General features: G+C 47.6%; 1 long non-coding RNA gene across 1 annotated transcript; it reads left to right on the top strand.

Moving 5' to 3' along the window:
* Positions 1-870: 870 nt before the first annotated feature.
* LOC116953583 (uncharacterized) lies at positions 871-25687 on the top strand. The gene is made up of 4 exons (XR_004404607.2): positions 871-1096; positions 8855-8960; positions 10219-10356; positions 19053-25687. It is a non-coding gene; the product is annotated as an uncharacterized LOC116953583 (long non-coding RNA).
* The last annotated feature ends 340 nt before the right edge of the window (positions 25688-26027 follow it).

The raw sequence follows: 26027 nt of genomic DNA on the forward strand, positions 1-26027 counted from the left end.
GAACCTGACTACCTGAGTTTGATTCCTGGCTGCAGCTATAATCAGTGGTGAGTGATATCTGAACCTCTACTGGGCATCCCTTTTCACCAACATTGCATTGACCAGTGAAGTATGGTCAAACAATTCCGATGCTTGACATGATGCAGGGAAGCCTCTAGCCAGCAGTGGATCGATAAAGGATTGCAAATCATAATTATGCATTACGTGAAGGCTTTGTCTCAACATTTTGAAAATGAGAAAGCAGCGCATGACCTGGATAATTTTATAAACTTTTAAACAATCTGCCAGTGCAGGGTGCTGCCACAATGGGGTGATGGCCAGTACACTGGACTTCTAATCCAAGGGCGCCGGTTTGATTCCAACTTCCGGCTCGGCAGTCTGAGACGAGAGTGTGTGGTGCCACCGCAGCGGAGCAGCTCGGCCGGTGCTACCTTCTCCTCGCACCCCCCCCCCCCCCCACGAACGCACGCACGCCCCACTAAACACTCACATGCACCCCCGTAGGGTCTCGAGGAGGGATCACCTGGTACGATGGGTTTTCACCCGAGGACCCCACTCGCAGGGACATTACACGGTTTCCCCGGACCAGGAAATTGGCTGAGCCCCCCAGACCGGATTACATGGTGCCCCCCCCAAAAAGGGGGGGGGGGGTGGGACCTTCAGCCAGCCAGTACCCAGCGGCAGAGTAAACAGTGGGGTGGGAGGGAAAAGCCCCTAGGCAGATAAGAGTTGACTTAAGTTGGAGGGAGCGAGGGGATTATCGATGAGTCAACGGCGAGGAACGCAGACAGAGACAATGGGAAGGGGGGGGATGACGCGACACCCCCCCCCCCCATGGCCAGAGCGCTCAAAACGTCCAAAAAAGAGGATTCGATTGGATGCGCAGGATGACATCATATGACCCGGGGATTAACGGGCTTTGGGAACATAAGGGGAGGGAGGAGGGCAAATTGGATCAGAGTTCTTCTGGCGCGGTGGAAGAGCCCAGCCGTCCTCAGCGTCCGTGTGACGCCTGCAGGGTGGAGCTGGAAACGATCGGCCAGAAAAAGTCCCCAAGGCGAGGATCTTCCCCAGCCCCCATCGGGCAGCTGAAGAGGTGAGTAGGTACGGGAAGGGGGGCCAATTCAGTCCAGCTCACAGTCACCTCGAGCTTGGGGGGACAGACGCACTCTGCGACGGCCAGGTGATAAGAGGTTAGGCGCGGTCCGAAGGGTGCTGGCTGGAGGCGGCCATAAACAGGGGTTCAACTATTCGCTCCGGGACTAAACCCTTAGCGCAGACTGATGTTTGACGCGTGGTGCATGTGTGTGTGTGAAGAGCGGTGGGACAGTGATCGGCGCACGACGGTGTGTGGGTGACTTTAATCAGTACATGCATAACGCGCGCACATACAAATAAATAATTAAATAGAGGGACGCTTGACCGCGCCGCGAGCGTAGCGCGCGGAGATTAATTAATTGATTCCGAGCGCCGTTGGCTTGTTGACACAACGGCTTAGCAGATATAATTAATTAACTCTAGCACAGCCGCGAGCGGCGAGCCAAACAATATTACGTAATTCGCGAGGTTAGGACGCGTGAGGAGGGGGTGGAGAGGGTGGGGGGGAGGGCATCCGCCCCCACCTAATGGGGAGTGAAGGGGGGGGGCATCAGCCCCCACCAAGTAGACGTGGTGCCCCTCCCGCTCGTGGTGAGGGAGGAGGAGATCAGCCCCCACCTAATGGGGAGTGGGGAGGGGAGCATTAGCCCCCACAAGTGCACGTCCCTCCAATCTACCCCCTACCCACCACTGCGTCTGTCCACCCGGCACTATAACATGGGTCCACCGCCACGGTGGGTCGGTCGGCAGGTCGCGTGCGGCGGGGTAAAGTATGGGTACGCCCCCCTCTCCTAACACGTCTGGTCCACGTGGACGAGTAGACGAGATGCCTTCTGGAGTTCGCTCCGGTGGGGGGCCCTTCTGCCAGCAGCAGCGTGAGTGTGCAATTGCAGGGCTACACTTTTAGGTTTTGAGAGTTCGCCGAGCATCAGTGCCATGGTTACATTATGCATTTACTCTAAGTATGCGGTATAGGCCCGTCGTATGTTATTCCCTCGTTATTTACGAACTTGCTATCCGCGATTTTGGCAACTCGCATCTGGAACTCTCCACGACTGCGACGAGAGAGAGAGGATGAAATAAAGCGATGAGAGATCATGTGATGTGACGAGACAAAGTAGTGAGATAATGTGATTATATGTGAAGTGATGAGACAAAATCTGAGATAAAGTGATGAGAGATAATGTGATGCGAGAGAAAGCACATTTATATATTTATTTAACGTAATTAATTCAAAAGATAAGTTTTCGTCGGCAAATATCATTATCCGCGACATTTTCTATTCACGAGCATCTCGGCAATATGTCCCTCGTGGATCACGAGAGAATGCTGTAATTCTATTTACCCTGTGGTTCGTTTCGTCTCGTGCGGTGCTACGACTGAATCAGAGCACTGACCCAGCACCACAGCAATCCCACAGCAATCCTGCAGGGTTTCAGTTTGGGTTCCAGCAACCCGCGTTTGCTCGAGAGTTTCTCAAGTGTAGTAAACTCAGTCTGGCAAACCGAAACAAATACATCGGATTAAAGGAGCCGTTCCACTGAATTCCGCGCACGCTGAGAATCAATCGCTGATTTGTCTCCGTATGTAACAACACCCTTTGTAGGGCGCGCCTTGACAGGGGCACCGCCTCGTGTGGCTGACACGCAGTTGGAGTCAATTCAGAAGTGGTTCTGTGATGTACTCTTCCGCGGGCCGTTCTATGATACAAGGTTGTGCACTACTTACTAAGGGAGTTTTTAATGGACATTCGTCCATCTCGTGGCGCGACACCGGTAGCACTTTTGGAAGTACAGTACAATTGGGGAAAGAAAATATATAATGTCAGGATGAAAGTTGGTTTACGTGATATTACCACCCGATCATAACCAGTTTCTCACTATCCCGAATGTTTTTCATAATTCGGATTAAAAGTGTATAGAACGTAATGTGCCAACATTTTATCACACTCTAAAAATATAACCTAGAATATAACCTTCATTCTACTATACTTCAAACACGTTTAATTGCGTGAGTGAAATCCTCTCCCCAGAATCAGAATCTTTATTTATACTGGATGAATCTGATGAGCTATAAAGCTCTTTTCCGCAGATGTCCAGTATGGGCACGGGGTCAGTGCCCATGTTGGCTCCCAAGGACGGAATTTTGTACAATGGGTTTCCTGCGATTGTGTTGGAGTCGGGCACGAACAGGTCGACCTATTAACTGTCACGTGACAAGGTGTGACAAACGTAGACCTGAGAAAGAGGTTGCACATAGAAGAAGTCCTGATGATGCAGGCAGTGATTAGAAGGAATCTGGCATTATTTGGACACAAACATGGGATGGAAAACAACAGGCAAATTAAAAGTGTGTTGTTCGGAAAAATGTCAGTTCCTGAAGAAGCTCCCAGGACTTGGGGTGAAACGTCGGACGTGATAGTGCCAAACGACATGTCGGTAAAAACGACCGGTTCTGAGTTTACCTCTTCAGCATAGCGGAGCCACTTTTGACCGGTGCGATGAATGCCACGGTGCTTTGAGGCGTTCATTTTTGCACGCTGATTCAAAGCCGAGAGGGAAGCAATTCTTACCCACTTGGAAAGCTACGAACGGCGCTGTGCTCATCGAATTTCTCAGAATCTGCGGGCAGTTTCAGTGCAGAGAGGAGCGAGGTGGAACGAGCCTGCCGATATTTGCACGCGTGTCCTTCGCTCTCCGAGACCGACATTCCATGCCGATTTGTGGCCATGTCGCTCGCGCTCGTTGAGACCCACAACGCTTTTCACATGTTGGTTGGAAGTGGCGGTTTGCGTCTTCAGCCCCTGCTTCTGTTGGTTCGTTTTTTTCTGCCGTGACGGTGCGGAGCGTTGCTGTGAAGCGACCTGAGTTCGATGCGCTGCCACGGCTATCGTCGGTGTTGAGTGATATCTGAACCGGCCACGTTCTCCCGCCCCCCTCCCACCACCCCCTTTATCATCAGCGTGGTTAGGGGTGCCGCGGTGGCGAGATGTTATATCCTTCACGTGGTATGCAGGAGGTCGTGGGTTCGATCCCAACCCTGACGCCTGCTGTATATTTGGAGTTTACATGGTCTCTCTCCCCGTGGTCGCGTGGATTTTTCTCCGCGTCCTCCGGTTTTTCTCTCCACACTTAGAAGCAACACGCCTTTCGAGTATTTGGCTGCTATAAATGTCCCCATGATAAGCCACCTAGTTGGGCTATCATTTGTGGCCAGGTCGCTTCGACAAAAGAGTTATGTAGCTCAGTGGGCCTTACCTGGTAAATTAAAAATATGTACTTTTAAATGTTGTGGTGAAGTATGGCCAGCAGTGGCCTGGGAAAAGGGCCGCAAATTATTATTATTGTGATTGCTACAAGCCATGTACACCTTGTCACACCACAATTAGTCGATCGGCAGTTTGCGTGCGGTGGGGTAAAACTTGTGTACTCCCGCCTCTCCCAATGCTTATGGCCAGCGTAGAAGTTGTAGGCCTTTTACCCTTTAGAGGGGCTTTCTAGAGCTCCCTCCAGGGAAGGCTCCCTATGCCAGCAGGGACGCGAGCGAGCAAATGCAGGGCTGCACCTTTATCTTTACCTTTTCCACGAAAACAACTCGCGATTGAGCGGATGACATCAAGGTGGAAGTGTAGGCCCAGTGCCCTCTACAGGAGCTCTCCGAAGCTCCTTCTCGGGGAAGACTGTTCATCAGCAGTGCAGTGAGAAAGTCAAAGCAGGGCTGAACCTTTACCCTTGCTCGTTATTGTGTGTGCGTGTGTTTACTGCTGCCGGACATCTCAGTCCGTCAACCCATGGTACCTGGGTCTGTTCCGAGATTTCCGACCAGCGAACGTTTGACACTTCACTGCACGTAGCCTGGCACAAGCGCCGTGGTGACGTCACCGCCACTTAGTGACGAATGGCGGTTGTTGTTATTGCTGCTGATTGGTTTGGTTGTAGCTGCTGTGTGGCATTTGTCGCTTGGTGTTGTTTTATAGCTGCAAAACAAACCCAGCCGCAGAACACACGATGACCGATGAGACATGCTTTAACAAAAATAATATACGTTTCACCGTATAATAAAAATAATGCCTTTCTATTTTACCGATTAAAATAAAAATGTGCTTCGGATCATAAAAATAATTACCGGCCAGCGTGTCTCTCTCTCTCTTTTATCGCCACAAAGCCACATTCGAATCAAATCACACGAATTTTTCACGGTCTGTGAACACATAATCTGGGACTCTCCAGGTTCCCAGCATCAAACAAGCTCTCGTATCGTCAAGAGGAAACTTTTTTTATTCTACATTTCGCCGCCGCAAAGTTATGCCCTTTTTTATCACCCGGTTTGCAGCAGTGAAGCGAGCCGTTATATAAATCTTTTCTACGGGATTCACGCTTGCTGATTATACAGGCCATAGCAGTGCGGTAATGGCACTTTTACAGGATTCTAAAGCAGTCAATTTCAATGCGTTAAGGGAGGCCGGGGATATCGCTGTGGACTGCGCGAAAGAAAAATGAGAGCGCTCCCAGATGTGCGTGGTCTGTCTAGACACAGCAGAAAGTATTAAAATATAGTTGGAAGTGTCCTCGGCTATTTGGCCCGGTATCATTCACCGCTGAAATGAACGCAAGAACATGGGAATATAATATTACGGTGTCACTCTTAATGTGGTTTCTGATTTCTCAACATGAGAGGTTGACCAAGACAAATATATATACTGTACTGCAGTGCGTGTCTCTCTGGTGTACAACGAATATCGGAGGAAGCTGTCACAGTCTAATGGTGAGCGCACTGGACTTGCAGTACCACAGGCTGCAGGTTCAATTGCATCTTCCCGCGCGGGAAGTTGAAACAACGCTGCAAATATCTCATAAACCCTCCCAACCACCTCTGTCCACACAGCGGTATAATGTGGCACACCGCAGTTCGTGGGTCGGCAGGTTGTGTGATGTGGGGTTCAGTGTGGGTACCCCTGTCGGCCAAATACCCTCTCTATTATAGCTCATTCTGCAAGCATCCGTGTGAGCAAGATATTGCTGGGCTGTGCCTTAACATTTCCTTTTCTATATTTTACCTGCAATATATAAGGATTCTCGTGTGTATTTTGTTATAGGGGAAAGGCAAACTAATGTAAGATGTAATGCTGCCCACGAGACAGAACGTTCAGATGATGTCTTGAAGGCATGTGCATGGACACCGCCTTTCAGAAGCACGCGCCACCTGTTTCTCCATGGCCATGTTCCAGCGTGTCCTGGGTGTACGCTTTTGTGGGGGGAAATGCGTTCTATAAACTATTTATAAAGGGTAAACAATTTTTCATTTTACCAGGTAAGGCTCACTGAGCTATGTAGCTCCTTTTTCAGAAGCGACCTGGTGACAAATGATAGCTCAACGAAGTGGCTTGTCACTTGGAAATGCAGAGCATCCAAGTACTCAAAACGCGTGTTGATTCTCAATGTGGAGGGGAAAAGCGGAAGACCCGGAGAAAAGTCCACGCGAACACGGGAAGAACGCGCAAACTCAGGCTCGAGCTAGAACTAGCGATGAAACATAGTATAAGTTGCGAGCTTCATTTGTCTTTCGATCATTTACTTTCTAAAAAAAAATCTGCATGCCTCGCGCCCCTAGAAAGGGCACCACTACCTCGTAAAATAAATAAAAAAAAGTTTCTAATTTAGACGATGTTGAATATTTCTTTATTGCTACGCAATATCTCTGAGGTCGCGCAGAATGGCACAGACTTTCGGCAAACTAACAACTCTGCTATATCCGGCCGCAGTAAGCCGGGCAAATTGTACCGTGTATGTTTGAGTAAAACTGAACGCGACAAGATCCCTGCGGCCACGGTTTTGCCGGCGACCCGTGTGGATATCGCGACGGACTGATGCATGCCGAACGACTGGCAACATTTTGGTCACAGCCCAATGAGCGCATCTGGCAGCCGTTACGGCACTGTTGGCGAAAACCTTTGTGGCGGAATATGCAGACACGGACGAACGCCCACCGGTGGTGTCTGCACACTTTTATTATGCCCCGTCACCAAGGCAGCTTATTGCCAGAGAGCTCTCGGTGCGATATATTCAGCCGTGCCCTTTACCACCACCATGCCATTGCCGCTTTGCTTCGTCTATCTCGGTGTTTTTTCCCTTTCCCCCGGTATTTTGTCACACGCGGCTGAGTTTGTGACGACGCACATCTTGCCGCGTCTCTGCCAAAAATGCAGATATCCAACTGGAACTCATGCCGTACTTTCAACTGCTCCATCGTTCGTTTGTTTTCGTGGAAGAGGTGACGTTAAAGGGACAGCGCAGCGCTGCAATTGCTCGCTCCCGGCACTGCCGGAGAAAGGAGCCTCCACTGGGGAGGGATCTCTGGAGAGCCCCTCTCTAGAGGGTGATTTGGCCTACTCTTTCACGCTGGGCAGTTGTCTTGGAAGAGGTGGGAGTACCCACACTTTACCCCACCGCAAGGAACCTCCCGATCGATATAGCTGCGGTATGTATCCATTTAATTTTGCTGGGTGGACAGATGCTGGAGGATTGTTTAATGCCCATTGTTTCAACCTGCCACTCTTAGGCATTGAACCGGCGGCCTCTGGGTTGCAAGCCCAGCGAGTGCCGCCATTCCGCCACTGCAGCAGCACCGCCCATTGCTTCACTGTCGCGGTGCCACGCCGTTGGCAAGCGTCTGGATTCTGCCACGAGGTTGTTTTTGTGGCTGTGCCCTGTCAGGGCATGTGGACACAGGAAAGAGAAATGTGCAGTGAGACTGCTTTGACTGCCAAGGGGCAAAGCTAGAAGAATAGCTGCGCTTGGAGCGCTTCCCAAGTTTCCTTAACACGAGCTATTTTTCAGGGTAACATACTGCGAATGTGTTGTTCTTTCCAGAAACCCACCCCACCCCCAATAGCCTCCCTGCTAACCCAAAAATGCGACCATATGAGCCCCGTGCACAAAGGGGATGGTCGGAAATATTTGAAATGCGGCCCACATGCATCGGGGCTTAGCCTTGGTGCAGTGAGTTAAGCTACGAACCCGGCAGCGAGAAGCTATGAACCCGGCAACCTGAGTTGGATTCCTGGCCACGGCTAACGTCAGTGGAGAGTGATATTTTACTGGTATTGGCCTCCAACCCTTCACCAACCCACAATGACCAGCATGTGAAGTATCGTCAATGCTCGTGACCAATGCAGCCATTTTGTGATCCTCATCTAGCAGTGGATTGACAAAAAACTAAACTGATTTGAGCATTAAACAAATGTAGTGCGCCAATGTTCAGCTTTATTCATAAGCCCTTTTCTAGGCTTATGTTCTCTAACCCCTCCAAAACACACGTGGACTTCAGTAAATTAAAAAAAATGTTCTATATATTGTATATGTGTAGTATATGAAGTGGTCAACGGTCCCTATTCCTACTCCGCAATGTTTCGGCAGAGAGGAAATGGGAGTGAGTGCGAGTGAGTGTCTGGTGAGTGTGAGAGTGCGAGGGTGCGTTTGAGTGAGCATGTGTGAGGGTGAGAATGTGTACGAGTGCACTAAGCTGTGAACTCGGCGACCCCCAGACCGATTCCCGCTCACGGCCAACGCCAGTGACGATTATCTGAACCGGTCGCGGGCCTCCCCTAGGTTGAATCACCCTCAAATGAGTACCTGGTGCGATGTGTAAATATCGTCACTGAGGAGACAAAGGCGACCGGGCGTGCTGCTGGCCACTGACCACCTCGTGTGCCGTACCGGCCTTCATGAGTGCCCGCTAACAGCGCTTACCCCAACAGGCTGTCTAGGCTACGCGGGGGACCCTTCTCTTTGTCAGTGAGCATGGGCTGCAAGACGAATATCTTCCGTGCCGGCACTGCTCCATTGACGGGGGCCGACCTCTGAGTAAGTGGCAGTGCAGGGCGCCAGCGGTCTCTGTTGAAGGCCTCTCACGCAAGGGAGAGCCGCGATGGCGGCTATCGAACTGGGATGCCAGTGGAGTCGCTCATCGCTGAAATATCGTCCGGAGTCGGGGAATTACTCATTCGACAAGTAATACGCTGTCAAAGTGGCCACGGATTTATCGATTTGCCAAACCAATCTTGCTTAAATAGACACGCTCTCTCTCTACTTCCGCGATGCAGGCTGGATATCAGCGGAGAGATTACAGTTTTATTGCTGCACAATGCAATTCAAATGTCCCCTTGAATACGGCCGCTCTTTAAAACGTGCCTCCAAAATGGGCGACTGGATTCATTGTCAACAGCCGTCCGCAAAGAGACGCGTTTCTCTTTTCAATGTTAGAATGTTTTTTTCTCTCTCACACATTTTGTCCCACTGCCCTGTATTTAACAATAATAATTATACGGTAAAGTCACGTTGAAGGGAAACAATAAAGTAATAAAATATATAAAGCAATAATTATATATTTTATTATTTTATTTTCTTTGGTTCTTTCGGTAGTCACGTAGAATGATAATAAAATAATAAATTGATAAAATATTATTGTGTTATTTTATTTTATCAATTTATTATTTTATTATCATTCTACGTGACTTTACCGAAAGAACCAAAGAAGATGAATCATTGCAGTCACGAAAGCTTTAAATCGAAATATTATTTTATTGTTTCCCTTCAACGTGACTTTACCGAAAGAACCAAGAATATGAATCACTGCAGTCACGAAAGCTTTAAATCAAAATTTAATTATACGGTAGTTTTATAATGCTCCATTATAGAACATATACCACTAGCGCTGAACACCTCCGATTAGAACGGTTGGCCTTCAAAATATATGTACGTATGTTGGACTTCTTTCGCACCGTATGTAGCCAACCGCATACCCTTCGGCTGAGTCGCGGGCGTCGATCGGGAGTGCGTTCGTAGAGCCGTTTCCTAAAGCCTGGCTGGACTTTTCTTGCACGAGTAAATGGGACCGATTTTATAACAACAATGAGGCGGTCACGAATGGCTTTGCTGCTCGTGAATCTGAGCCTCAGGAATTAATGTCGAGCCAGTGGCAGATCCACTGGCTCGACATTAAGCCAGTGTATTTTATTGACATTTATCAGAAATGTTGTTATATATAGAGTTGCTATAATGTCCTGTTTTTAAAGTTTGAAGTTTTGGGACTGTTGCCCCTTTACCCCCCCCCCCCCCTCAGGTATGATTCCAGATGAGTCTCTGCTCTCAGCACTCAATATCGAAGTGGCCTCGCACGTCTCTCATCAGCCGTAGGCAGGGTTGTCACCTGTCCAGGTTTCCACAGGATCGTCCTCTTGTTGAGGCAGCTGAGAAATCTGTGAGTCTTCCTGGGGCCGGTGTTTGTCAGTTGTGTAATAATAATAATCATCATTATCACACCCCACTCAAGGAAATGCGTTTACGTGCAGTTCCCTCCTCTTCCGATATTGTGAGATACGGTACTCTACTGCTAATGTCCTGAGTGTTTTTGTACTTTAGAGGCGGCAATCCTGGGCGTTGTTAATGTTAGTTTTCGGGCTAGGGTCTGGCTGGCTGGTGTGGTTAGTGTTAGTGGTAGGGCTAGGATCTGGCTGGTGTGGTTAGTGTTAGTGGTAGGGCTAGTGTCTGGCTGGCTGGTGTGGTTAGTGTTAGTGATAGGGCTAGTGTCTGGCTGGTGTGGTTAGTGTTAGTGGTAGGGCTAGTGTCTGGCTGGCTGGTGTGGTTAGTGTTAGTGATAGGGCTAGTGTCTGGCTGGTGTGGTTAGTGTTAGTGGTAGGGCTAGTATCTGGCTGGCTGGTGTGGTTAGTGTTAGTGGTAGGGCTAGGATCTGGCTGGTGTGGTTAGTGTTAGTGGTAGGGCTAGTGTCTGGCTGGCTGGTGTGGTTAGTGTTAGTGGTAGGGCTAGTGTCTGGCCGGTGTGGTTAGCGTTAGTGGTAGGGCTCGTGTCTGGCTGGCTGGTGTGGTTAGTGTTAGTGGTAGAGCTAGGATCTGGCTGGTGTGGTTAGTGTTAGTGGTAGGGCTAGTGTCTGGCTGGCTGGTGTGGTTAGTGTTAGTGGTAGGGCTGGTGTCTGGCTGGCTGATGTGGTTAGTGTTAGTGGTAGGGCTAGGATCTGGCTGGTGTGGTTAGTGTTAGTGGTATGGCTCGTGTCTGGCTGGCTGGTGTGGTTAGTGTTAGTGGTAGGGCTCGTGTCTGGCTGGCTGGTGTGGTTAGTGTTAGTGGTAGGGCTAGGATCTGGCTGGTGTGGTTAGTGTTAGTGGTAGGGCTAGTGTCTGGCCGGTGTGGTTAGCATTAGTGGTAGGGCTCGTGTCTGGCTGGCTGGTGTGGTTAGTGTTAGTGGTAGGGCTAGGATCTGGCTGGTGTGGTTAGTGTTAGTGGTAGGGCTAGGGTCTGGCTGGTGTGGTTACTGTTAGTGGTAGGGCTAGGATCTGGCTGGTGTGGTTAGTGTTAGTGGTAGGGCTCGTGTCTGGCTGGATGGTGTGGTTAATGTTAGTGGTAGGGCTAGTGTCTGGCTGGTGTAGTTAGTGTTAGTGGTAGGGCTAGGGTCTGGCTGGATAGTGTGGTTAATGTTAGTGGTAGGGCTGGTGTATGGCTGCTGGATGGTGTGGTTGGGGTTTGGGTTATGGTCATTGTGAGATATTCTTCTTCCCATGATAAGTCCGGTTGTGTGAACCTTGGCAGAGGCAACCCGAGTCGCAGGCACGAGCCGAGGCACAGCTTGGCTCCCGAGGCGTGATGGACAGGAGTAATTTCGCCACTCTATCCACCGCGGTCTGTAAAGCAACACCGGCCAAGACCGAGATAATGCCCTTGCCAAGGCCTAAGGGGAACCGTGGATGAATGCTGATGGATTTAATGCTTCCCCCTGTGGGCTTATTTTCATTCGTGCTGCACTTGCCTCCAGCAAAGCCGAGGCGCGCTCTGAAGAACGCCGCTGTGCCCCTAAGGCTGCCTAGCCATTGAGATTTCTGACGTGAAGACGACGAAGGGAATTCTTTATCTCGGGGAACAAAAAAACGAATCGGGTGACTTTTTGCGAGCGTAAGAATTGATGTCCGATTATTGTTGCTGTGGTGTGCGGGTGGTTAACACGCCGCCCTTTCGATTCCGGCATCCTGAATTCGATTCCTGACCTTGGTTAACTTTAGTCGAGAGAACCGTTCGAGGTTGACACCAAACTGGGACTTGAACGTCCGATTGCGAGCTATGGGCTCGAACCACTAAGCCACCCAGCCGGGAATAATTACATTACAAACGATTATAAGGTGCAGCTCTTTGTCAATTCACTGTTGGATGAAGGTCTCCCCACGGTGTGTCGGCCGTAGGGGTTGTTTGATCATACAGGACATCGCCACGCACTCGGAACCTGTTCAGATATCATTGGCATAGGTCCCTGACACCACAATGATAAGTACACTGCACTACAATCTTCCAATGTACCATGTGCCTCACCGCTGCACCACTGTGGCCAGTCAGCTGATGAGTGGGGTTACGGTACAGGACAGAAATACACCTTCATTGCTCAGTAACCAAAAGGTCACGATACAAATCCTGTTTTGTCTTTAGGAGTTACGCGAATGTAAGTGTGTACGTTGAACTTATTTTGCACGGTATGTAGCCAACCGTGCTCATAGGAAGGTGCGGGATATTACGATGTCTAACACGGCGTCAAACATACCACGAAATACGTCGTCATTCGCGTCGTCATTAGCTCAGACAATACAAACTAGACAGACAATACAAACTAGACAGACAATACAAACTAGACAGACAATACAAACTAGAGAGACAATACAACCTAGGCAGACACTACAAACTAGACAGACAATGCAACCTAGACAGACAATACAAACTAGACAGACAATACAAACTAGACAGACAATACAAACTAGACAGACAATACAAACTAGACAGACAATACAAACTATACAGACAATACAAACTAGACAGACAATATAAACTAGACAGACAATACAAACTATACAGACAATACAAACTATACAGACAATACAAACTAGACAGACAATACAAACTAGACAGTCAATATAAACTAGGCAGACAATACAAACTAGACAGACAATACAAACGATACAGACAATACAAACTAGACAGACAATACAAACTAGACAGACAATACAAACTATACAGACAATACAAACTAGACAGACAATACAAACTAGACAGACAATATAAACGAATGAATTGTATGTTCTCCCCTTGTTCTGCGTGGACATTGTATGTTTTATCCTTGTTCTGCGAGGACATTGTATGTTTTATCCTTGTTATGCATGGACATTGTATGTTTTATCCATGTTCTGCATGGACATTGTATGTTTTATCCTTGTTCTGCGTGGACATTGTATGTTTTATCCTTGTTATGCATGGACATTGTATGTTTTATCCTTGTTCTGCATGGACATTGTATGTTGTATCCCTGTTCTGCATGGACATTGTATGTTTTATCCTTGTTATGCATTGACATTGTATGTTTTATCCATGTTCTGCGTGGATATTGTATGTTTTATCCATGTTCTGCATGGACATTGCATGTTTTATCCATGTTCTGCATGGACATTGTATGTTATCTCCTTTTTATGCATGGACATTGTATGTTTTATCCTTGTTATGCATGGACATTGTATGTTTTATCCATGTTCTGCATGGACATTGTATGTTATCTCCTTGTTATGCATGGACATTGTATGTTTTATCCTTGTTATGCATGGACATTGTATGTTTTATCCTTGTTCTGCGTGGACATTGTATGTTATCTCCTTGTTATGCATGGACATTGTATGTTTTATCCATGTTCTGCATGGACATTGTATGTTATCTCCTTGTTATGCATGGACATTGTATGTTTTATCCTTGTTATGCATGGACATTGTATGTTTTATACATGTTCTGCATGGACATTGTATGTTTTATCCATGTTCTGCATGGACATTTTATGTTTTATCCTTGTTTTGCATGGACATTGTATGTTATCTCCATGTTCTGCGTGGACATTGTATGTTATCTCCTTGTTCTGCATGGACATTGTATGTTATCTCCTTGTTCTGCATGGACATTGTATGTTTTATCCTTGTTCTGCATGGACATTGTATGTTTTATCCTTGTTCTGCATGGACATTGTATGTTTTATCTTTGTTCTGCATGGACATTGTATGTTATCTCCTTGTTCTGCATGGACATTGTATGTTATCTCCTTGTTCTGCATGGACATTGTATGTTTTATCCTTGTTCTGCATGGACATTGTATGTTATCTCCTTGTTCTGCATGGACATTGTATGTTATCTCCTTGTTCTGCATGGGCATTGTATGTTTTATCCATGTTCTGCATGGACATTGTATGTTATCTCCTTGTTCTGCATGGCCATTGTATGCTATCTCCTTGTTCTGTATGGACATTGTATGTTATCTCCTTGTTCTGCATGGACATTGTATGTTATCTCCTTGTTCTGCATGGACATTGTATGTTTTATCCTTGTTCTGCATGGACATTGTATGCTATCTCCTTGTTCTGCATGGACATTGTATGTTCTCCCCTTATTCTGCCTTGGTTTCCTCTGGGCTCTCCAGTTTACTCCCATCGTTAAACATTCAATGTCACTGGTCTTGACCAAAACATCCCAATGGTGAAAACTTGAGAGCAAATGACTCCGCTTGGATTACAGAAACATCAACATTGCTCACGCCTGTGAAAACTTGGCAGAACCCTCTTGAAAGAGAGGTTTATATGAATAAATATATAAAATATTAACATCTACATAATGTGTATGTGCCGCTGTTATTGTACAGCGTCTGGGGATGCTGTTGTGGTTAGACACTGTAGAAATAAAATTGTTTCACCTGTGCCTGGGACTGCCGGTAAAGCTGAACCACAGGATATGAATGGTGGCAGGAATGGGCAAAATGTATTATGACTGTGATCCAATAACCCCACAGTCCTATATCGAAAATGTTCGGCGTGAAAAATCCCCATTGTTTAACCTGAGAGCGACGTGTGAAGGGAACTCTGTAATAAGCTCAGCAGCCTCCTCTTGGTTTGTTAATATCCTATCATGTGCTGGCTGTCATCTGTTAAATCCCCAAACAAAAGATAGAGCAAACTCTCGAAACTGTGTGTGGCATGCTCCCTGTATGCATTCAGCAAATGTCATCACGAGGGGATTTATGCGGTAAATATCCGAAGAGAAATCTTCATCATCAGCCATCAGTCATCATCTATCCACTGCTGAATGAAGGGATTTTCCCCATCGGTGCCATCCCTCGGGGTCCTGTAGTGCCACAAGGCCCCGAAATTCTGTCTCAGTGGAAAGATACATCTCTGACATTCTGGGGTTTGTTTGTGGGGATGGAGGCAATTCAATGTCTCATGTTACCGCTTCGGCTGCTCTGTGTCCATTTACTGGACCCCTCTTTGGAAAAGATAATGAATTATCATCATCGTCATCATCCTGCACCTTCCTGTTGGCTGCCGATCTAAACAAATGCTGCCCTTTCTCATTCTTCACTCCATTGCCAAATTTACCATTCGTCTTCTCGTCTCTCTGAGTTGCAAGTCGCCCAGCATAACGTTTGCACGCATTTTCACGTTCACATGAACATCTTCGTGTATCATTTTTCGTAGACATCGGGAACACGAGCTTACGATGGTAGCATTGCATTCCAAGAGAGAGACAGAGAGTCGTTAATGGGCCCTGTCGTGAGATTAATGCTTCTTTCTTACGTGACAGTTTCACGACAATAGTAGTTGAAGTAAAAAGTTGTTATCTTTTTCCGGGATTTCTTGGTCGCAACATGGCGTTACCGCGGCTAATGAGGATGATGTTCATGAATAGGGAATGCGTTCTTTTTATGGTTTCAAACATATGCCGTGGTGCAATGCCATCCCCTGGGTTGTTCATTCAGGTTCCTTACAGAACTCTGGAATGGATTCATACCAGATCGCTGCACTTCATCTGAAAACAGATTCAGAGTTTTTAATTTCCAAATTCTATCATAATAATAAAAATCCAAAAAGGGTATTTTCCACTGAAGACTTTCATCACATCGCACAAAGCCCCTATCAATCATATCTTCGAGCAAAGCCATTGTATATTTTTCTTACGCGCGGTATGCAAGTTACCGTATTTCATTTGACGTTTAATAGCAACAGAATTTAATATGGAGCGGTGAAGCTGTTACTCCTGAGTCACTTATGTGAAATTACGCCTTATATTAAGCAGCCTAATTACTGGAACAAACTTGCAGGGAATTTACAGCGCGTGGGCCCGCACGCATTCCATCGCCATTAATTGCCTGCGTTTGTTGCGCTTGGCTGTTCCCTCTAAACGAGACGCAGCAAGCATGACGCCAATGCAGCGTTGGGCCCACGGAGAGCATCGATATCGTGGCGAGAGGCAGGGTGATTAGATCGTGAGCGAGGCGCTCTTGACAGACTTGCCTCTGCGCTTGGCAGGCGCAGCGGTGGCGGTGACGACGACGGCTCGTTCGGTTTCTCTGGAGCTCGCCTCGAAGGCCCCGCAGGCCCCGCTACGTGACAAGCGGTGTTCTTGCACGGCTGTTGGGCGACCCGACTGAGACTAGTAGCTCACTCGAACGTGAGAATTCGGTGTCGATCACGGGCTGATTAAACGCAAGATATCCACGGTACTGGTTCAGAGCTCTGGCTCCCTGACCCACCTGGTCACCTCGAGATTGACCGAGTCAGGGCGAGATGTTAATTACCTCGCTTGGTATACAGGAGGTCGTGAGTTCGATCCCGACTCTGACGCCTGCTGTATATTGGAGTTTGCCTGTTCTCCCAGAGGTTGTTGTATTTTCTCCGAATCCTCCGGGTTCTCCCTCTACATTTAGAATCAATATGCGTTCAGAGTATTTGGCTGCTATAATATTCCACGTAATAAGCCACTTCAATGGGCTATCATTTGTGGCCAGGTCGCTTCTGAAGGGGCCTATGGCGAGATGAGCAGTGGCAATGCCAGAGCCCAGCGGTTCCCAAACCGTGGTCGTGGACCACAGCCGTGGTCTGCGAGGCCTGGGAAGGGATCTGTGGAACTGTTACAGAAGCTACGATTTTTTTCCACAAATCACCAGGCAGCATCAACCATCTCATTAAGGCGAGCCAATATAAAAAGCAACCTAATCGTCGTCATGGCCTTTTTTCATTAACATTTGACAGCGCTTTCAAAATCAATTTTCAATTTTAAAAAATCACGTTTTTGATCCATAAAAAATGGTTTGAGGGTTATCAGTGGCCCGTGGGTCCAGAGAGGTTGATAACCACTGCCATAGAGAGTCTTGAAGGCGGTGAAGGTGATCGGGTAGTTGATGCGGGACGGAGTTGAGAGCCAGTGGAGGGATACGATGACTCGGGTGAAGTGATCACGTGAACGGGCAGGCAGGAAGGTTGTTATCATTCCGTGTTCAGCACCAAGTCAGCCCACCACCCTGCTGGTAGAGCTTAAATGAGTACCAGATCACGGGACCTCTGATAGTAATCGTCCTATAGCCAGATTGGACCGTAAAATTTGAATTTTAAATTATCACGACTAGCTTAGATTATCACTACTAGCTCAGATGCTGCGATAACGATGCTGATGGCGACGACGAAGTGTCTAGGTCCAATGTGAAGTTGAGTATGGTGATCGAACACAGACTGAGATTTATTTATCCCAAAATCAGTGGCATGAATGTGTTGTTATTGTTACACTATATAATTATTAATGCAGTACATTTGCTATTTACCGCTATCATTCGTATGGCGCGGGCCTACAGCGATCGGAAGGCGCTATGTTTCATGGACATAGTCGAGTTATTTCACAGTTGAGGAGAGGGGGCAATGATTGTTGTATTCGTGTCATCCAGATTGAGTAATTTGCGGTATTATTTTTAAAATTTAGCAAAATTGGACATTGGCTCTGGCACAGGATGGCCTGCTCTTCACAAACGCCGTCACGGGTTCTGTAACGCACTGCTCAGCAGACGGCGCGTGGTGTTCCACGGTAAATGACGCGATGCAGGAACAGCCAGCACAGCCAGCAGTTTGATTGATACGCTCTGGGCGATAGCAGCGGCTGTTGTGTGGCTTTGTTCGGCACTACCGCGTGCTGCTGGTGCTGCTGCATCTGCGTTGACTGAGCCATTGGTTGCATTACAGATGCATCCTTGTTTGTTTGGGCAGTCACCCAACACGTGTCTGTTTCATGTCGAGTGTGTCTGTCACTTAGATGGTAATATGTGCTATGATCAAGCTTGAAGGTAATCGGCCTGAGCCAATTTGCCCTGCACGGGAATGTAATGTTTATCTTTGAATTAACATTGATACAGTGTTTGCAATTATTTTGATTCCTCGTGTCCACGGTGTTTTTTTTCCTTTTGTGATCTGATCGCTATTTACTTCATTGCTGTTTTTCTTCTTTTGCTTTAATCATTCCGGTGACACAGGTGACGTCTTGCCAACGAGACGCGATCCTGGTCGCATGCCTTCTCTCCTCGTTACACAAAATCTACTTTAAACGCGATTGGTCTGAGTCTTCGCTTCCAATGCCATCGGGAACCACTTAAGACAAGAGTCGAGACGTTTCCACTTTGACCTATCCTGGGCTAGGTTATCCTCACCGCTCGAAAATGTAATAACCATCTGCGAGCGATTACGGTGCAACCTCAGAGATTTCCGAGGGAATGAGCAGACCAAATATTTACGGCCGTCGCGCTGATTTTTGTGATGTATCCGCAGCACATTATTGGCAAGAGCGGCTGATTGACAAGAGCTCGTAAAATGGTGACGAAGGGAAGGAATGGCATATCTCCATCCCTCTGCAGTGTCCCTCTGAGTTACAGGGGGGCACTCTTCAGATTTGTCGCATGCCAATTCGGGGGTCACAGAGTCAGGCCTATCAGTTTCCGTCTCAACGTATTCATCACTGGGCTTGAACAATTTACTGCCTTCGCTCGCTTGCGGTTTGTTGGCTGTCACTGGCAGATCACGTGTGTGTGTGTGCGTGTGTGTGTGTGTACTCCGAGTACAGATCCGTCCGCCTGTTCTTTGGTGCTGACTGTGCCACGGAGATCTCTTCCTGCGAACAGCCGAGATGACGAGCAGAGGCCTAAATGACTTAAACGCAGCGAAGCAAAATCGTGCCGCACCAAAGGCGTGGGAGTTTATAATGAGACTAAGCAATTTCGATGCTACGGTTGGCGTTTTTTAAATATTAGTTTTTCATTTGGTGGGGTAGCATCTCTCATAATTCGTAGCCAATTTAAATGTGACGGCCGAGCATTTGTATTGGCACGTGTCTGCATTATTTATTCATACTTTTGATTTGTTTGAGCTTCCGTGCTCAGTCCCAGTCTGGTATGGATTATTGTTGCGTGTTGCCATAGGGGCCATCCATTGAGTAAGTATGCAACAATCTGTCAAAACTTGACCCCTCCCCCCTCCATGCGTACTCAATGCATGGCCCCGAGTGTGTGCGTGCGGCTCTCCTCGGCGAGGGGATTTTATATCTTTGTGTTTTGCAAAATGTTAACACGAAATGTGTTATTTAATTATTTGGCGTGTGTAAGAGTTCGGACGGTGGGCAGAAGGACTGGGATGTTTGTGGTTAGGGGGGCTGTGTGTGCTCTCCCATACTCAGGCTTCATCACTTTCGCCGGTAAGGCCCCTTTGAGCTCAGCAGCTCTGGTTCAAGGACAACCACAGCTCAGAGGCGTCGGCAGTGGTGGCAGTTACAGGACTTTGCAGATACATAGACTTACATAGAGACCCATAGAGTCGCATAGAGATCCATAGACTTGCATAGAGACCCAGAGTAACATAGAGATCCATAGAGATGTATAAAGACCCATAGAATAACATAGAGATCTATAGGGTTACATCGATACCCATAGAGTTACAGAGATATTTATAACTCCCGTAGAGATGATTAAAAAACACATTTTAAGGTGAACTTTTGCTTTATTAGAGACATGCCCTTTTGAAAACTGGAAAAATGCACCCAAGAGGTACTGAGTGAAATGCTGCGATGCACCAGAGAACGATTCGCTCTGGCGGCCGAGGTGACGACGTCTTCACGTTTGGCGTCGTCTCTTTGTGCGGCTTGAGGCGTCACGTGATCGTCGCGATCCAATTGTTCCGTGGACAAACGGGTGTTTGGAAAGCGTTGCAGTAAACCATGCATATGCATGATGTGTATTTCTTGCTACGACTATCTGGCTAAACACATCTAATCGTGTGACCTCTAATCACGAATAATAACATCCCTGCAAATCAACTGAGTCAGTCAGTTTCACTCATTGTGTTGCGGCTAAGGCCCATTAAGCTAAGAACTCTTTGCCAATGGGAACCTGGCCAAAGCAGCTGTTACGCTAGCAGTCATGCTATATGGGAAGGGAGCGTTCCAGGGGCGTATAGAACTCCTCTAAAGCAGGGAAATGTTATAAACACGACTAATGAATAATACAAGTAATAAATACTCATACTAAACAGCCCAGACCTATGTAGAGTACGTTTGAAATGGAGTGAGGAATCCATGTTATCCATGGCACTCGTGGTGAGAGGAACTCACAAATGCCATTTAAATGGCATCTCTGCCGCGCACGCGACCCACGGCGAGCGAGTGCGAGCAGGTGTGGCCTCAACAAGTGAGCACGGCTCTCAAGCCGTTAACGTTTCGCTCATTTCCTGCCCGGCAGTGTTGCTCGCTGCGGTCACAGGGACGGTTCAGTCTGTCAGCCTATCAGCCCTCCCCACTGGTCTCCTACAGCAGCATTTGTTAAAGCGGAAAAGTTGTGCGAATGTCGCTCAACCGAAAGTTTATTTCATTTTATATTTTTCCATTACCGACCGAATATGAGAGCTGACCCCATCAAGAGTTAAAGCCCCGTGGCACTGATGCAGTGTTTGGATACCGTGAACCCAGTGTCACGCGGGCTGTGTTTCTCGGTACTCAGCTGGCAAAGTTTAATATCCATCCTGGGTGCACTGATCACGTTAATGTGGTTAGCTGCTGAGCAAGATGGGGCAGATCGATAGGGCGGAGCAAATTACAAACTCCTGCCGTGGGTGCAGTGTCAAGGGGTTCCGCGTGGTTGTGCTTCCTCGCTCCCGTCTACTGCAACGTCACCCACTTCACCTGCGTATGAAGACCCTCCCAGGCCCCCCCACCTACAACCCCGCCCCCACCTTCACCCCCCTGTCCTACCGCACCTGTCCCAACGACGACAACAACAACCGCCGTTTATCACTAAGTGGAAGTGGCATCACATCGGCGCTTGTGCCAGGCTAGGTGCACCTTCAGGCCTCGTGAAGTGTCGAAGGCTGACTGGCAGGAGAGACCCAGGTGCCATGGGATGGCTGAGTGACATGACTGGCAGATACACCCCCTGGGCACCCTTCTGTACCACCACCCAGCGTTCCGTTACTGTGAGCGTCGTTTCTCCGTCCTCCATTGTAGTGTTGAGGGCAACTGCCTCCAACTGCCCAAAAGCCTCCTCCATAGAGGTCAATCTTGATACCACTGATACCGGTCATAGGTAAGTCCACTCAGCTCCACATCCTCCTGTAACCACATCCGTCCATCTCTTCTCTAGCCCGTGTCGTGCCCATTCAGCCACCTCTATCGAGCCAAAGAGGAGCTGTTTAGGCACACGGTGGCTGGGCATGTGGACTATGTGACCCAGCCAATGCAGCCTCGCCTGCCGAAGGCGTTCACAGATGGAACGGTGCCCAGATCTCTCAAAGATCTGTGAACTCCTCACACAATTCAATCTGGTTAAAATGAGGATGGATTGCAGGCAGGCTCGTCTGAATGCTACAAAGCAGTGCAGATATTCTTTAAAAGGGCTCCACGTTTCACAAACATAAAAAGGGAAGGAATAATTGGTAAAGAGTGATCGGCCAGGTAGTCTCCACACATCGTAGAATAGGTAATTCAAATACAATGCTGCTTTGCTGAGACCTCTGCCAAACCGTGTCAGGAATAAGCACACTGCCCAGGTACGGAAACATCTCAGCTTTCTCCACAACTGCCCCATCACTCATGGGGAATGAAGGGGGTGGGGTGTTTTATTGCATAAAATACCCAGTCACGTGCTTTTTGTGGGATTGATGGTAAGGCCCCTTAGAAGGACTCTCCAGGTTATGTGGCTGAGTATCTAACTCAACTCCTCAGAGTGAACAGCATTTACTAGATCATCAGTGTACGTAACATTGTTGACAAATAGGGATCCATCCCTTGACCGCACCCGGGTATCAATCAGCCTCCCGAAGTATCTGTACCCGATGGCAATTCCTCCAGTGCAGCCATGGAAAGCGTCTCGAATTACGTAATAAAATATGTTAAATAGTGTAGGAGCCAGAGGACATCCCTGTCGCAACTGGAAATGGCTTCGACTGCCTGCCATGCAGCTTTATCCGGGCCTGCCCATCATCATGAAGGGCCTTAATGATTATAAGCAGAGGGCCAGGGACACCGAAAGCACGAAGAATGACTCAGAGCCCTGACTTATTGATGGTATCATAGGTCGTGACCAGGTCAATAGATCAGAGTTGTAGGTAGGTTCTATTGAAATTCCCTACACTTTTGCTGGAGCAGACGGACAGAGAATATGGCGTCTGTTCAGGACCGACCGGTACTGAAACCACATTGGGGCTCCGCAAGACCAAGACTCTCCTCGGCGTACTGCCTGGCAAGGCGATGTTAAAAAAATAATTGTCAGAACCTTTCCCAGCACACTGTGGAGGGAGATGCCCTGGTAGTTGTTACAGTCTGTGCAGTCCCCATTTTTAAAAATGGGAACCACCAGGGCATCCTTCCAATCCTACGGAACCCATCCTGTGGCCTCCACTCGAAAGAGCCCTTCGAGGGCAGTATGCCTACTCTTCCACATTGGCCAGACATTTCGGAAGAAGTGGGATTACCCACGCGTTACCCCACCACACGTGAACTGCCAAGCAACTAACACCGTGGGGGCGCCACGGTGGCTAGATGTTAATTACTTTGCCTGGTATACAGGAGGTGGTGGATTCTATCCCGACTCCGACGCTTGTAAATTTGGAGTTTGCGTGTTCTCCCCGTGGTCGCATGGATTTTTCTCTGAGTTCTCTGGTTTTTCTCTCCACATTTACAATCAACATGCGTTTAGACTATTTGGCTGCTATACATTTCCACATAAGCCACTTAATTGAGCTATCATTTGTGGGCAGTTCGCTTCTGAAAAAGAGCCAAAAGCTCAGTGGACCTTACCTGCTAAAATACAAAAAGTTACAGTTTATATTCTTAGTTCTGCAGTCACGAAAGCTTTAAATCATAGTTTATATTCTTGGTTCTGCAGTCACGAAAGCTTTAAATCATAGTTGACAGTTTATATTCTTGGTTCTGCAGTTACGAAAGCTTTAAATAATAGTTTACAGTTTATATTCTTGGCTCTGCAGTCACGAAAGCTTTAAATAATAGTTTACAGTTTATATTCTTGGTTCTCCAGTCACGAAAGCTTTAAATCATAGTTGACAGTTTATATTCTTGGTTCTGCAGTCACGAAAGCTTTAAATAATAGTTTACAGTTTATATTCTTGGTTCTCCAGTCACGAAAGCTTTAAATCATAGTTGACAGTTTATATTCTTGGTTCTGCAGTCACGAAAGCTTTAAATAATAGTTTACAGTTTATATTCTTGGTTCTGCAGTCACGAAAGCTTTAAATCATAGTTGACAGTTTATATTCTTGGTTCTCCAGTCACGAAAGCTTTAAATCATAGTTTACAGTTTAGTTTAAATCGTTTTAAACTGGTGCACCCATTTGTACCGCTGGGTGGAGAGTGGAGGGAAGTTTCCCACTGCTTCAACGGCGGCGCTGGGATATGGAATTGAACCGGGGGCCTCTGGATTGCAAGTCCAGTGCGCTAACCGTTCACACCACTGGCAGCTCCCTGTAATGCGCTTGTAGAATCATTTGCAAATTTTAAAAAAATCATGTTCTTCATTTTGGATTAAACGTTTATAATGGTGTCAGTGTAAGTACTCAGCTCTTCTTGAAAATTAAACACGGGATTGTACAATGATGGGGTCATTTTCATTTCAACAAAATAAATACTTAATTCTGAAATGAGGAATTCACTCAACATGGACCATGTGAACAATCTAGTTTTTTGTAAAAATGAAATTAACTTTCAATTTTATAATGCTCTTCTAAAACGTGAAGCGCAGCCACATAATAATTTTTGTGCGTGTCGTTTCCCAAATTCATCATAATTGTGCTATCGGCATGATGTGACGTGATGAAGATTCCCCGTGGAATGTTGCCAAGAAGCATTCCCCATGTGTCAGAGAACGGACGGCAGCAGAGAATATTCACAGGACTTTACTCTGAAATTCCTGCAAGCCACTTTTTATATTTTTCACACGAGGGGTCCACACATTCACGTGAACTCTGCTATGAGATTGTTTATCCCATGACAGTCAAAACAATACTTTTCATTATCAGAGCTGGAATTGAGCTCAATCACAAAATAACATTTTATATGAGAGTGTGCCTTTCCCATCAACTTGTCAGCGGGCGGAGATCATCGACTCATTACACTTGAAACCCCGGTTTAATCCCAACTGAGTCGGTGGGTTTCTGTTGATGTATGGGTCTCGATGTTAGTCTATGGGTTGTTTTGTAAGTCTGTGGATCTCTACGGGAATCATTAGTGACGGCGCTGAGAACATAAACTTGCTACACTTGAGAACCTGGTTTAATCCCAACTCAGTCTCTATGTGAGTCTATGGATCTCTGTGTAAGTCAATGGGTCACTGTGTGAGTCTATGAGACTTCTGTGTAATCACTTCGGTTGCGACTGAAACCCAAACGTAAACCCAGGATCTCTGCATTGCCGGCTCAGCGCTCGAACCTCTGAGCCAACTGGCCGCCTGTATAGTTTAAAATGTTACACTCGCATTCGAATTATATTGGTAATTTTAAGGAAAGAGAATATATAAAAATTAATTCTCTGACAATATATCTGCATACCCGAAAGCGTATGATTGATTGGATAAATTGCATCGGCTCAAATATGTCCACTTAGTCAGGCCTAATGAGATTGGGATTGTCTGAGCAGCGAGTATAAATGTCAACAATGAATAGTCTATGCACGCCAATTTTAGGTGTTTGTTAAAAATGCATGGAACTATTTCACTGGGGAATTCTGCATCTGACCTTTTTGGATATAACTCTGTGAATAAAAGATTGTGCTAATGCCGTAGCCTTGCATGCTCCCTTCTCCTCATCCACGGCATTGCAAGTGGCACAAGCTGCAGGCAAGTGGCCACCAGCTTGTTCACAGCCTGCCACAAACGCGAGCTCCGTCTCGGGGCTCCTCTCGGGCGTGTTCCCCTCCACATGCCCCCCCCCCCACCGATCATCCTCTCTTCTCAGAAATGACGCCTCCTGCCGGGAGTGAGGCCTAAATTGGCAAAAAAACATTTATATGTATGTTCAACTTCTTTCGCACCGTACGTAGTCGGACGTGCTAGTTGGAAGTGCGTGATGCACGCATTGTTGACCGGGCAGACACCGCCAACTCGGCCTTTGTCGCGCCACGGCACGCAATGCCGAGCTCGCTCGATCTTCGCGAAGCACCAAAACCGACAAATCCCAACTGAGCACCACGCACGACCGAGGGAGTTGAGGGGGCCTGGAGTGGCGGCCGACGGAGAGGGCGGGGCGGTAGGTGGGGGGTGGTGGAGGGGGCTGGATCGGCCACTGAGCTGCACGGAGGGTCCGTCTCTCCCAGCTCGTGAACAGCGAGGTTCCTTTCTTTCCCATCATTCTGAAAATGCCGCGGCAACCCTGGGAGTTTGTCACGACGGAACATCGGTTTACTGCGACCCTCCTCAAAGGAATTGCGCCGCCATCCCCGTGGTCGCCCAACCCCCCCCCCTCCCCCCACCGTGATCTGTGAATCAAACAAATCACTCGAGACGCTGGCGTATGGCAGCAAGAGCAGTTTATGCGAATGCTGTCG

The sequence above is a fragment of the Petromyzon marinus genome, chromosome 52, assembly GCF_048934315.1.
Source record: "Petromyzon marinus isolate PM22_M1 ecotype Great Lakes invasive population chromosome 52, UKy_Petmar_22M1.pri1.0, whole genome shotgun sequence".
NCBI lineage: Eukaryota > Metazoa > Chordata > Hyperoartia > Petromyzontiformes > Petromyzontidae > Petromyzon > Petromyzon marinus.